The sequence below is a fragment of the Amblyomma americanum genome, chromosome 3 (genome assembly GCF_052857255.1).
Source record: "Amblyomma americanum isolate KBUSLIRL-KWMA chromosome 3, ASM5285725v1, whole genome shotgun sequence".
Classification (NCBI taxonomy): domain Eukaryota; kingdom Metazoa; phylum Arthropoda; class Arachnida; order Ixodida; family Ixodidae; genus Amblyomma; species Amblyomma americanum.
In genome coordinates, this window is record NC_135499.1 from 67812402 (window position 1) to 67827260 (window position 14859).

At 48.5% G+C, this 14859-nt stretch overlaps 1 protein-coding gene across 1 annotated transcript in view; it reads left to right on the top strand.

Moving 5' to 3' along the window:
• The window catches only part of LOC144123026 (uncharacterized), a 253091-nt gene that overhangs the window by 126364 nt on the left and 111868 nt on the right, over window positions 1-14859 (top strand). The gene's annotated exons all lie outside the window — the stretch shown is intronic.

A 14859-nucleotide genomic window follows, 5' to 3' on the forward strand; every position in this document is an offset into this window, starting at 1 on the left:
TTCTTCCTTTTTTCTTTCACTCCCTTCTTTATCCCTTCTCTTACAGCGCGGTTCAGGTGTCCAACGATATATGAGACAGATATACTGCACCATTTCCTTTCCCCAAAAAACAAATTATTAAAGTGGAGGTAGAGTGTTCCGCGGGGCCAGGAAAGAGGGGTCGCACTCGATTAGCGCCGACTGCTGCGCAGTGGCTTCCTTGCGCGTTTAGAGATAGGCGTCACTCTTAGGACGTAAAACACAACCATCTGTGCAAAAGCGACTGCGGTAGATTAAAGACAAGTTTATTGAAATGAGCAAAGAAGGTGACTTGAGAATCTTGCATTCACGAATCAAAGCGACTGTGTCAAGGGATACACAACTTCTTGGTACGCACTTGAAAATTGGACGTACAAGACAGTGCAGATGTGCTCCGCGTCGAGCACTGCAAACGCGCAAACCCACGTTAGCTTTTTTGCAGGCACAGAAGAGTTCGCTACTCGACGTGGACGGTCATTGTGAGTCGCAAAAAACTAGCTCATGCAGAGCGGCGGCAGAACGGCACACGTCACTCGTAAAATATCGCAGCAGATAACATTTTACTGTGAGAGCATTAAGGCCCACACGCGACCGTCGCGCAGGACGACGAAGAACGTCGATCATTTCCGGACAACCTCGGTTTCACGAAGTGACACTTGTGGGAACCTGCCCTGCAGCCCCCTGAGTTTGCTTTCCCGTGAGGCACTGTGCAGCGGCGGTCTCACCTCGAGGCTGAGCGCATTCCCTTGTGAGTTACATTAACTGGCAAGAGAGGGCGCCATCATCGCTGCGCGAAGACTGCCAAAGCCCGCGCGCGGGAGGCCGGTTTCGGCTGGGATCGTCGGCGCGACCGGACATGACGCTCGCGGCTCCGCTCTTCGCCGGCGGGGCGAGGAAGCGACGGGGAGACAGGCTCCCGTACTCGTCCCGTCCGGCCTTCGGAGTATATATCCCTTGTCCTAGCGCGGGCGAACATTCGCTCGGAACCTTGCTGGTGAGTCGGGCGACCTTGATTCATTAGCGTACCTTGTTGCTAGCTGGCGTTATTGTTTCTGTAGCAATAAATGCCTGTTTGTGTCAGCCAATGTGTCGTTCCTTTGTTCCCCCAGAGCAAGATCCGCCGTGGTCGGCGAGCGCTCGGTAGCGTACGCGATCACGGGGTGGGGTCCGGGCGGCTTTGAACCGTGTCAGCCGCGATTGAGTGGGGAGGACGTACTTATCTCCCCATTAACCCCCCACACACTGCGCCAGCCAGGCACGCCTGCTCAAATAGGCGGGAGCGCAGGCGTTTCAGCAGCTGAGAGGCGGAGAGAGAGAAAGCAGTTTAATGAAAGGAAAGGTGGAGAGGTCAGCCGGCGGTGAGGTGACGGTGGCCTGATACGCCACACCAAGCTGACGCCCAAAAACTAACCCGCTAGCACATAACATACACAAATGCATCGCGCAAACAAGTGCGTCCGTGCAGGCGTATCGCAAACATACATGACGTGAGAAGCCAAATAATGCGCGACACCACAAACTCGAAACATCGCGAAATGCCGTGTTTCAACGAGACCCCTCTCTGGGCATCGGGTAGAGGGCGCATGTCGGACGCCGCAGTGTGGTCTCCTTTGGGCAGGGCCTGCCAGCCGAAGCCCCTGACGTCTGTCGGAAGTGCGGGGGTGGTCAGCCGGAGCCAGCGTGACCGTCTGGTTCTCTTAAGTTGGTTCGGGGACAGCTGGACGATGGCTAGCACTTCACACGCACGCCCGGAATGCGTGCATTATATGGAGATCCAGATCAGACAGACTGGCGGTCAGTGACGTCAAGGTGCGACGCATCTAAACGTAAAAAGCCGGTGGCTGGGCAGCTGCGGACCCGACGACATTTTGGGAGAAAAAATTAGCAGTGGCTTAGCTCGGCTATGCCAGGATATACGTAACGTGAGCTAAGCTGAGCCGCTGAGCATCAATTGCCGCTGAGGAACAATTTCGCTCTCCCTCTCCATGGCTATACCACACTGGCAAACGCCCCGCTATAAGTATACCCCCACTGATACCTCTGCGCATGCGCACAAAATGAGGGGCGCTATCAAGCGGCTCCGGCGCAGCGTCAGACCTGGCGTCAGACCGGCGCCAGTGCGTCTGTCGCGGCTATGAAGTCACTCCTCTGGAATGCGCAGACCGGCTCTCTTTCAGAGCTTGCTTGGCTTGTCTTCCACATTGGCGCGGTCTTGTTTCAGTTTCGGCTTTGCACGACATTCCCTCCGAAAATGACTCCAATAATTTTTCTCTTTACGTTAATTCTAGCGGATGGACGAGTTGTATTATTCTCTTGAGGTTTGATCATTCATGTAGTCTGAGATGGCGCGATCGCATCTTGCCCTCTCATCTAGGAAACAGTTTCTCGATTGTTGCGATCTTCCACTGCTGCCGTGGTTGAAGAATGTCACGACGTAGGATCAAGTCACCTTCCTTCATCGTTTGTTCTTAACGTTCGTTTGACTGCACATTTCGCGGTTCCTCGAGGTACTCGCTGGTTCCTCTAAGCCAAAAGGCTTTTGTGGTCTGCTGACTTCGGGTGCACACTCTTTGAAGGGGTATGTTCATTTGGTCAGCTTCGTATTTTCTCACGGTAAGCAGCGACGTGAAGTGTTTTCCTGTCAAGAAGAAGGAAGGGCAGAGAGGCTCTGGTTCTTCGCGTTCGTCGTAGACGCGCGTTAAAGGTCTGGAATTCAAGACCTTTTAAATTTCTGGCAAGGTCGTTGCTAGCTCACCAAAGGACAGAAACTTGGAAGCGGTAACTTTCTTGAGCCTAAGTTTGGCTGACCCAACAAGTTGCTCACAAAAGCCCCCCCACCACAGGGCGCGCTCAGTTCGGAACTTCCTTTCGCTTCATGCGTTTGTAATGTTGTGAAACATCTCTAGTTTCGGTATCGAGTTCCAGCGGTATAGAAGCCCTCTCAAGGCTTTTTTGAGGAAAGCTTGTTGTCAATGTAGAATACTCTTGGTGAACCTCTTGTTGAGATCAAACATCTGAAGGTCATCGAGAACGTCGCTGCTTTCATGTCTCTTGCAAGCTCTAAGTGAACGGCTCGTGTTTCGGCACAGGTGAGCAGCGTGATAACGGATCTTTACAGCAAGTTTTCTCCTTTTACTAGAAGTGTTTGTAACGTCCACTCTTGTGACCTCAAAGGGTTAGGCCTGGGTCACTCGATCATGCGGAAGCGGTGCAGTCACTTCAGTCGCTCTCCGTGCATTGCAGCTTAGGCAAGTTATACATCCTTTGATGCTTCTTTTACAAGCTGGCAGGCTTCTACAACATGGTACTTCTCTCTCAACTGTACCAAAGTGTCATTAACAGAGCATTGAGTATATGACCAAGTCAAAAACGAAAGTGACGCTTCCGTTCCCATGCGGCCACCTTGTTCACAATGCGGCTGTCTCGGAAGAAGAGGAAGGCTTATACAGGCTTCAGGACCCATCGTAATCTTTTAACGTATATATGGTGAAGCATGCTCGCATTCTTCTTCAGCACGTTTGGTCGTCGTCTGGATGTTACGGACTCCAAATGTAGTCTTGCTGAAGTGTTTCTTTAGGTCGCCAAGATCGCCGCCTCATCCAAGAATATATCGTGGCCGGTTGACTGCACGTGTTCTGCAATCGCATTATTTGATGCGTGGTTACTTCTTACATCGCCCTGGTGATCCGTTATGAGTCGCTGAAAGTTTATGGTTTCCCCGATGAAGAGGGAGGGGCTCGATAAGCAAGGTCGATGAACTTGGCACGTGGCAGAGGGTCATTTAAATTGACAAGTTCTGCTCGAAGCTTGCTTGTTGGCACGTGTGCGATATGCACTCCGTGTTTTCTGAACGTCTGGGAAAGGGTTTCGCTGACCTATAACGCACATAGGGAATTACAGCGTGCTTCATCTTTTTGCTGCAAGCTCTCGTGCTCCTCGTGTGTGCTCGATTTTTTTCGTCACTTTGCTGACCGAAACTACTGTGTAGTCTCCAGAAAATCCTGTCTGACGTATTCATTGGTCTTCCGCCTCCCCAAAGAAAGCTATACTACGGGATTCTTTGCACTAATAGATCGACTCCCTGCAATATACGGTTTGCCGAAGATACATAAAAGTGGAACTCCGCTAAGGCCAATCGAAGATTTCACCAGGTCGCCCCTTTTCCGTCTGTCCGGCTATCTCCACAAAGTTTTGGCTCCATTGGTGGGACAAACAGCGACGCAGGTTAAGAATTCGTAGGACTTTATTGTAAGAATCTAGTATGTAGTTCTGGATGAAAACTAAGTACTCGTGCCATTCGATGTATGTTCGTTGTTCGCAAATGTTCCTGTCGACGTTACTTTAGATACCTGCCGAGAGCTCCTGAAGAACTACACGTCGTTTCCCGATCCAGCCCAGTCGCACGTCAGTGAGATCAGCAAACTGTTTCATTCGTGCTTGGCCGACCCGTATAAAGGCATGGTATACAAGCAGATTTTCGGAACCGCAATGCGAGGGTCAATTTCAGTCAAGGCTGCCAACCTGGCAATGGAATCTATTGAACTGAAAGTACTGTCCTCGTTGAGACCACGTCCAAAAATGTTCCTTAGGTTCGACAGAAGACCGCCATGGACGAGCTGCCGACGTCATGGACCGTAGGATTATGAGCGTTTGAGTGTAGCGGGGTCGTGCAGGAGCCCAGGGGCCTGCGCGCCACAAGTACCTCTGTGAAAATAAAACTTTTTACCACCACCACCTTCCTGAGGTACGCTGATGACTGTGTTTGGATTATAAACAAGCAGCATCTTGAAATATTTCTCGAAAACCTGAATTCCTTATAGCTATTCATAAATTTCACCCTGGAATAGGAGGCGAAAGGTAGCATCCCGTTTTTGGACGTCCTCGTCAAACATGAGGCGCATCGTTTGGCCTTCGCGTGTTCCCAACAACGACACGTACGGGGGAAGATATCTGGATTTTACATCGGCTCACCCTACAGCTCACAAGCGTACAGTGGTTGCTTCGCTATTCAAGCGAGCAAAAATTAATGATGGCCTAGCTCTGTTAGGCCAGGATATACGTAGCGTAAGCGCGGCGACATCTGGTTCGGAAGAGTTAATATATGAATAGCGCGCATGAATCTACATGCTCCTTTATTCACGGTTAAGCCTTGAGCCGTCGTGGCGGAGTGGCAGCGTCTCTGCCTCAAACGCCAAAAGCCTTGGCTCGATTCCCAGCCTCGACACATGGTTTTTTTTTATTCAGTGAGTGTGTGGGGGTTGACCACGTGGTTGGCCACGTGGTCGGTCATGTGATGCCCAGCAGCTGCTGGTCACGTGGTTGGTCACGTGGCGCGGTTTCCAGAGGATGCGCAGACCGGCGAGGTGCGCGGCGATGGATGGACGTGTAAGGCTGAACCCTTTGAATCGGGCGGTGGTTCAAGCCACCTAGCCATGGCTCGTGAAATTTTACTCTTGTCTTGATTTTAGCCACCAATCAGATAAGCTTCGCTTGGTTACTTCTACCCGCTAAAAATCTACGTTTCCTTCACTGCCCTTAAACCCCAATGATTTGAATAAATCAGCCCCGCTGCTTTCCACTGTAGGGTGAAGCCCTTTACGCAAAAGTACCAAGTGTACAGCCGTTTCCTCCTCCTCTCCGCACGCAACGCAGAACGTCGGCGGCTGCAGTGCGCCAGCTGTGTTCCGTTTGACGTCACTGCTCCACGGCTCTCCAGGAGCCACGCAAAACTGCTCAACCTCGGCCAGTGTAGCTTACGCAACAAAAACATCTGTTCCAACCCGGCAAGCCTTGTCAATTAAATGAAGCTGGTAAAAGGGAACCTAGAGCCTTACGCTAGAACTTTTATCAGAAATGTGATGAAAAAACTCGAGCACACGCTAGGAGCACGAGAGCTTACAGCAAAATATATGAAACGCGCTGCAATTCCTTACGTGCCTTAGGTCGGCGAAACGCTTTCCCAGACCTTCAGAAAACACGCAGTGCACATCGCACACATGCCAACAAGCAAGCTTCTTGCAGAAGTTGTCAATTTAAAGGACCCTCTGCCGGGTACCAAGTTAACCGATGTTGCTTATCGAATCCCATTCAGCGACTGCCCCTCCCTCTGCATCGGGGAAACCGGAAAATTTCAGCTACTCATAGTGGATCACCAGGGCGATGTAATAACAACCCGTGAATCAAAAAATGCGTGGCCACCGGCGAAAAAACAAGTAGTGTCGGCTCGACAGTTCATTTGAATGGCGTTCGTTGTACGGCTCGCCAGTGTGTTGAAGTCACCCGCTTATGAGAATGCTGTCGTTGTCAACAAACATTTTAATGTCCCTCAGTGGTGAGTCTGCTAGGCAGCGACCTCTTTTTTTTCGCACAGTCAATTACTTCTCGCTGAGCTTGTCGTATCCAGTACACTCTCGGCGTCACCCAGTTCAACCGCCATCAGTGAACCTGAGTCGTCGTAGCTTGGTAATATATCGCAATAGCCATGCTGTCACTCGGAACAGTCTTGTTGCATTGTTTTATTCATCTGTATTTAACAGTGTGGGAGCTTCACTGGAGGTTGTCGTATGAGAGACTTTCACTGTTCGTGTTTCTTTCTCCATTGTTGGAGTGTTCCTTGCTAACGAGGAGCATGGCCACGTGTTTTCATTCGCTTCCATCCAGGGCGTTCCTTCCCACCAGGTGGAACTCTCAGCAAGCTGTCAAGCTGCAACTCCTCTGGTCATGAGATCCGCTTCATTTTCGGATCCGGGAGAATTATTCCATGCTGAGGTGTCGGTAAGACGCTGAATTGCAGTAACGCGACTCCTCACAAATGTTTTCATTAACTAAGCTCATTTTTGATCCAATGAAACGTGATTGTCGAGTCATTACAAAATTGTGTCACCTATGGTGACTCCTTCAGGCTTTTCATGACGTACCGGCTCAGCCTGGCTCCAAGAGACACGCCGTCAGTTCGAGTTTCGGAAGTGCCAGCTGCTTGATCGGGGCGACCCTTGACTTGCTAATCAAGATGCTCGAGGCTGTAACACCATCTGCATCGGTTACGCAGATGTAGGCCACTGCCCCGCATGCCAATAGACTGGCGCCAGCAAAAACGTGTAGGTCTGTTTTGATTGCAGACTGGACTGTGCCCGATTTCTAGCAGCTTTGCACTTGAACGTTTTTCACTTCGTTTAGTTCCTTGCACTACCGCATCTATTTCGCGTCCAGATCCTGTGGTAGGATGTCATTCCATTCCACGTTTCTTTGCCACAGATCTTGGAATAAAGCGTTTGTCCTGACAGTGAAAGGAGCTAGCCATTCAAGTGGGTCGTACAGTCATGTTGTAGTCTTCAGAACAGACTTTTTTGTGCTTGTTCCGGGCTCAGGTAGCTCGCTGGACTGCGGGGTGAAGGTGAGATTATCTGTGCTGGCATTCCATGTCAGTCCCAACAGCTTAACAACCTCTAGGGGGTATTCTAAGCGTCTTGATTCACTACCATCCTTCGCAAACCGTTCGTTCAATGCCTGGCTGTTGGACTCCTACTTGTAGAGTCGAGAAAAACAGTTTGTGGACCGGGTGTTTCGTCAATGAAGCCGATAGCTGTACTATTAGACGTCCGCTGTAGACCAAACTTGTGGAGATGAAAGTCAAAATCCTGTTCTTTCACATCTATAACTATGGTCTCCAGCCGGCGGCTAATAATAGCTATCGGCTTCGTTGCTCAAGCATGTGGTCCAGAGACTTTTGCCCCCGGCTGTACAGCGTTATAGAAGGCACGCTGAAGATGGTCCTGACTTCATTTGATTTCATTTATGTTTCCCTTAAAGGCCTGAAGGCATTACATAAGGGAGGGAGAAAAATCGATTTTTGTGACAAGAACATAGATGAGCAGAGAAAGAATAATTGTCTAAAAAACAATAAGTAAAACAACAATATGTAGCAGATAAATGATCTTGTGAAGGGTATATACAATGCTAAGCAGAATGCAAGGGATTAAAACAAAAACAAAATTTATATATGGAGCACTTAATCAATACACAGAGCCAACACAGTGCAAAAGGCATGACATCAAAAAGAAAAGTAACAACAAACAGTGGTTCGAAGTGCCTATGTGAATTTGGCGGAAAAGATTGCCCTCGTGAAAAACGGTCAAGTTTTTCCCGGAACGGATTGCGGTCAGCGCATGTTGCGATGGTATCAGGCAGGACATTCCATGGTGCTATCGGGTCCGGAAAAAATGAAGACTTTAATCTTACGGTGGGGCAGTATATGGGTGCAATGCTATGGTCATGGCTTAGACGGCTAGGCGCCCTTGTGGGGGGTTGTAGCTTCGCGTGTCTCGTGTGTGGGTGATAATAGAAATGATGAAGAGGACAGGCGAGATATGATGCGGGATGATATGAGTGATGGAATGGCAAGAGACTGTTCCAGCTCAGTGATGCTGGTTTTCCTTGAGTAGCAAGATGTTATAAATTAAATGGCGCGATTCTGTACGGCTTCAAGGTCAGCGGCGGATAAGCTTGTGATGGGAGCCAAATGGATGACGCATATTCTGGTTTGGGGAGAACGAATGTTATATATGCTAGTTTTTTATGTCAGGCGATGCGGCCTTTAGGTTACAGCGCAGGTATCCGAGTGTGCGTGAGGCTTCAGCGCATTGTATTGAACGTATACCCATGATAGCGACGATGTTAGATGGAGGCCAAGATATCTGTTGGATAATGCGGGGTCAATGGAAAATGAGCCAATAATGTATTGATTTTGATTCATGGTGCGTTTTCTGGTGAATGACATGGATTTGCATTTGTTAGCGTTTAAGAAAATAAGGAATTTATCACACCAAGAAGCGAGTGTGTCAAGACTGGACTGAAGCAAAGATGAATCATTGGTTGCTCTAATCACTCTTGGCGTGCACCTTCAGCTTGACCTAACATGGCATCACCATATCAACCTCACCCTAGCTTCTGCTAACCGCTCACTTGGTCTTCTTAAACGTAACCTCAGACACGCCCCTATACACGTTAAAAAACTGGCTTATATAACTCTAATACGCCCTAAAATCGAATATTCTGCTTCAATTTCGGCCCCCGGGCAAGCCTACGTTTTCAATAGCATAGAATTCTTGCAAAACCGTGCTGTCCGCTTCATATTTTCAGACTACTCACCCTTTACAAGTGTTGCAGCATTAAAAAAAAAACCTGTAGAACTAGAAGATTTGTCACATCGCCGTTAACTTGCTCGCTTAGCACTTTTCCATAAGCTTTATCAACACCCCTCCCTTCGAAGTGATTTGTTTCAGTCACCTCATGCCACCTTTCCAGGCCGTGATCATTCTTTCAAAATTAAACGCGTAAAATGTCATTCATTGTCTTACGTCTTACGCCAATTCATTAATTCCCCTGTTATATCACTAAATGGAATATTTTACAATCAGTCATCGCCACAGAAGCTGAGAGAAAAAAAAAACTCCAAGAGTTCCTTCGCTGTCACGGAACTGTGTAAAATCTACTATTTTTTGTGTGTTCATTTTCCCTTTTTGTGTTATGCCTTATGTTATACTTTTTTGTTGTATTGCACTTTTTGTTGAAATGTACCGCGTTTATTAATGACTTTATCCCCCCCCCCTCCCCCTATGTAACACCCTCTTCTGGAGGGCCTTTAGGGGTAACGTGAATAAATAAATAAATAAATTGTGACGCAATTGTCCGCAAATACATCTTCAGGGCTTCTCCTTCGCTTTGTGCTCCCATTACAAGGTCGTCCACATACAAAGAATGCGCCAGTAGTGACGCTGTGTCCGGTCAGCCTTCTTTCGCTGCCTTCAAGTAACGCTGAAGAGTCGCTGTCAAAAAGAAATGAGTTGCTGTGGCTCCTAAAGGAACTCGCTTCATTCGCCAAATCTGCAGTTCGCCTGTTGCTCTAATCGCGCCTGGTTTCGTATGGTACCACAGAAAGCGCAATGCATCTCTATCGTTCTAATAATATTATTAATTGGCTTTGCGGGAAAAGAAATGGCGCAGTATCTGTCTCATATATCGTTGGACACCTGAACCGCGCCGTTAGGGAAGGGATAAAGGAGGGAGTGAAAGAAGAAAGGAAGAAAGGGGTGCCGTAGTGGAGCTCTATCGTTCTCTCTGTTCTCAATTTATAACAATGGCTTTTCAATATCTGCCACCAAGGCTATTCTGTGCCTTCTGAAATTCAGTAGCAGTGCGACAGAATCGGTTGTCAGATTCGGACCACTCTCGAGGTTATGATTCCATGATTAACTTCTTTCCACGCGACGAAGCATCAAAAACTACTCGCAGTCTCGTCATATAGTGCCTGTTTCATGGAACGCCGGCTGATGCGGCATGTAGTAGATCGGTTTTTTCCTGTTCTTCTTATACAACTGGCTCAAATGACAGCGACGTAGGTTTCCAGCAATTCAGAAGTTTTTTGGAGGCGGTTTTGCAGTTGAAACAAGCGTTTTTCAGCAGTCTCCCTGTTGTCACTTTGATCTATGTTTTGCTTCCAGGGAAGGGTAACCTCGTTTAGAGATCCACTACGCCTCGTGTTTTCTTCGAAAGAATCGAGCAGCTGTTGCCCAAGACAGCTGTCGTCATCTGTGACTTTGATCGATTCCAGCGTCCCGCAACGTTCCAAGGAATTTATGGTCTCACTATCGGCAATTATGTGCGAAGAGCAGTGGTTTGCAAGTACTGTGTTTCGCCAATCTTTGCTCCTACTGGTCCTTGCCCAGCAAACAAAAAACCTCCTAAAATGTCCAAAAATAACCCACCATGACATTTTGAATCCTCCCAGAAGGTGCTCTTTTGACCAAAACACATTCAAAAACTTCCCAGAACCAGCAGTGTCCAAAAGGCTGTGCGTGCCAGGGAAGGCCTCAATAGGTTACTTTGTAATTTCTCAGCTGTGATTTGACTCACTGCGTTCTTTTTTCTTGTACAGCATGACGACATCGTATCAGTGATGTGTGCAATATATTATGCTCCTCTGGAAACTGGGCCCCTAGTTTTCGAGCTGTTCTTAATTTATGCAGTGCGCTGAAATAAAAACAAGCAGCTGACACATCTACGCACCATTTAATGCGCAATCTACGTAGCACTACGGCATTGGTATATAAAGATGGCCATTGTTATCTCTGAAGTTACGAGAAATCTGAAAAAGAAGCAAGGGAAACAACTAAGGCGGAAAATTGAGGCAAACATTCTAATGTCTACAAAAGAATATATAAAGCAGAGCACACGCATGTAAAGAGCAACTTGGGAGACCAAAATAAAAGACAGGACGGGCGTACGCTGCAAATTAGCGGTTTCAAGTGAAGTATTTTCTAAACGTTGAACACCCCCCTCCCCCCCTCCCTCGCATGGAGACGCGCGAGAGTCTCGGAGCGAGCTTCACCGTCGTGTTGCCAAAATATAATTTATAAAAAATTGATTTTATTTTCGCTCAGCGAAAATGAAAAAAAAAGTACCCAAAGCAACATACCTTGAAGACCGTACAACCACACTGTAAACAAGAATCAAACCAACTGGGAGTTTAAATGGTTGGCGTCACCCTTAAAACTGCTTATATGGAAACGTTTATTCCATCAGTAGGGAGCAAAAATGTGTTAAGCGACCTATTTTACTCCTTGCGCTGATTAATGGGGCATAAAAGAGAATTCAGCTCCTTGTAACTCCCATTTTTAAATGGATTCTCCTGGTCTCAGTGCACCCCTTGTGGAGTAAAAAAGCACCATTTGCGCCCTTCGCGCCGCCACCTATAGCGTCTCGTCTGTTTCTGGTCAGTCGTGTGAAAAGGGCGGTGACCAGAGACCCCTTTATTACCATCGTCGCTGAATCTCTGTACGCTTCTGCTCCTTCACGGGCGCCTACTGTGGTACAAGATATCGGCTTGTCGCAGTTTTCCACAACTTAAGCTACATAATTGAACTGCTCTTGTGAAGCCTCCAGCACTCCAACCATAACTGACCTTCCTTTGTTAGTGTCGCTCCCCCTTTGAAGCCACCGCTTAGGCCTCATTCTCACGGCTTTTTTCGGTATGGTTCTCACGTTGCGTTGCAGCAGACTGTACGGCGTTGCATCAGCATGGAACTGTGAAAGAACTTAGTTTCAACGCCGAGCTCTTGATTGAGCTGATGAGGCTACATTTTTCCTCAGTCATAATAAGAAAGCAACCTTTAAAGAAGTGTCTCGAGAACTTCTGTCTGCTGAATCTTCTTGCTTGCGCATATAGTGACACCAGTACTGTGTTAAAGACTCGTTCTGATTTATGTCCGCCGAACACGCCAACTTTGGTGTTTCTTTTACAGTAACTCTGCACCCTAGTATTTTTTTACGTTGGCCATCACCGTCAAAGCGAGCACGTAAGTAGACCGCTTTCGTTTCACCGGCCCACAATGCCGTTCCCTTTTGTAGCAGTACTTCTCGTTCATCAGTTTCTTTCATTGTAGACTGCAAATTCACTGGAACTGTTGCCACAACGGTTGCATTTGCTTTCACTTTCGGATGGGTTAATTCTGGATTGCTATTGTCGCATGCCACCCGGCACACTTAGTGCATTTAAAGCTGCTTCTTCACTCGTTGGGGCGGTGATTTCGTTTCATACAGCGGAAGCAGCCTGTCGCTGAACATAGCATTTTCTTCTCTTCTTGTAATGAAATGCCAGCACGGCAGGCGGCGGCTTCGTGGTTACTCTACTTGCAACAGAAACAATACTCTTGCTGATTTCTGCAGTACAGCTGCTGAGGATTTAGCTTTTGTTCCAATGCTGTTCTCGCGATTCCTTGTTGCCTTTAACGGGTTCAAGATTGATACCTGATGCTTTTTCTAGTACTTTCCTGCGCAACCAGGTTCTCGCGGCTTTGCACTTCAATCCTCAGAAAGTTAACATCGAGACTGAAGACACAGTACCTTTTGCATCTCTTTCTGTTGGTTGTCCCGGTGTGTCGTGTCGTCGCAGCAGAGATCCAATTCGTTCCGCGATCCGCGTTGACGTTTCTCTTGCCTCCTCCCTCGCCATGGCTTGGTGGAACTCGACCTATATTTGTTTCAGCAGCGTGTGCTGTACGACGGGGCAGAACAGCGTGCCGTAGGTCCCCTGTTTTTGGCCAAGCGCCGCCAGCCCTCGTAGGCGACACACGACAGTATCGTGTAACCATCGGGGGGACCGTATGTCTTCGGCGCTTCGCACAGGTTCAAGTTCTTGGAGGCTTCATGTCCGCTTTTGCGGTGGCGTACTCTAAGCCAACGCCTTTTGTCAGCAGCAATACGCGTCATCATAGCACTGCGATGTGGGAGGAAGGACCCTGGTCGTTCTTGCTGCCTCGAAAGTCACAACAGCTTTTAGGTACCCAAGCTTGTCCAAGGTCATTCTTGTGAGTCAATTTCTCGTACTGTTTCCAAAAATTCTTTCTAGGATACGTCTTGGTCGTCAAATTTTACGGGCACCAATTTTGGTAGCTTCACCTTGGCAGGTCGTGGTTGCCGCGCCTGCGTCGTAGCTTGGTGATGGCTCTTCTCTCGGCTAACTCGTTCCTTGCCCTTCCTGTATGTCAACTTAGAGCTTCGCGATGTATGCAAAGATCTTGTCGTCATACTCAATAGAGTGCTTATCGTCCTGCTCAGCTTCTTCCGCTGGCACTAGCGTCTCGACAGCGGCGTTAGCTTTGTTCAGACGTGTCTACAGAGCGCCAAGTCTTGCCAATGATGATAATTGGTTTTTGGGAAAAGGAAATGGCGCAGTATCTGTCTCATATATCGTTGGACACCTGAACCGCGCCGTAAGAGAAGGGGTAAAGGAGAGAGTGAAAGAAGAAACGAAGACAAAATACTTTTTTCTTTTATGTTGTCCGTGCGCCTTTTCATGCACGAGTCGATATCCGATATGACTCGCGTCACCTAATACTCTCTGATCTCTGATAATGGTCTGTGCCCTACTGGTGTGTTTGTGCTCACAGGGTTTTTGGAACACGGCGGGACAACAAAAACGACTGTGCCGAATGTTGAGGCCGGAGTGGTGCAGGCAGGCTAGATTTTTTAAGGACCAGCTGCGTATCGTCAGTGGCAGAACGACAAATGACTCGACAGTTCGTCACTGGTGTGCCACTTCGTCGTACCTGACTGAGCTGCTTTGGAATTGTGTTCTCCCAACATTGCCAAGACCACAAAAGACTCGAAGACCGATTCAGGACGTTGTGACACTGGGAAACGTTGAAGTTCCTACCCAGCACCTGGAAGTCCTCAAGCTTGGTCCGAAGTTCGGCTTGCCTTTGGTGCTAAAACCTGTTGAAAAGATAGCAGTTGCCCGGAGAATTTCGCGGCTATCGCGCAGTGAAGTCCAGGCAAGATGTTCCGAGGAATGCGTCGACGTAGTGGCCAGGACCCATGAGAAGAAGAAAGAAAACCGTTGGAGCACTGCTGGGATTGTCGACTTCTTGACATCTGCCGGGTTGCGAGTAGCGCTCGTCTTTGTTTTTCTCGCTTGTCCTCGTTGTTCCGCGCCAACTTCTTCAGTATGCACATCAACCAACTAGCCCAACTCTCTGCTCTCCAGTAAGAACGCGCTTACGTGGCCTAGTGATAGCGTGCTTGGCTTGCAACCCATTGGTCAGTGAATACAGCGATGGGTCTGCTTGAAAGGCGGCTTTAATAATGCGAGACGTCGTCTGCTGCGTGTTTATATCAGGGTGAGGAGGAAGACTGCGCCCGACGGCCCGCGCGCTTCGCGCGTTGCTCGCGGTTGGTGAAGATCGGGAGCGTCGCTGGTGTGGCTGGCGCCCTCTATGGGAGCCGCCTGTAACAGCCACTGCATTTTTCCGCAACGGAAACGCCGGCAGAAACGCCGAGTGCGGC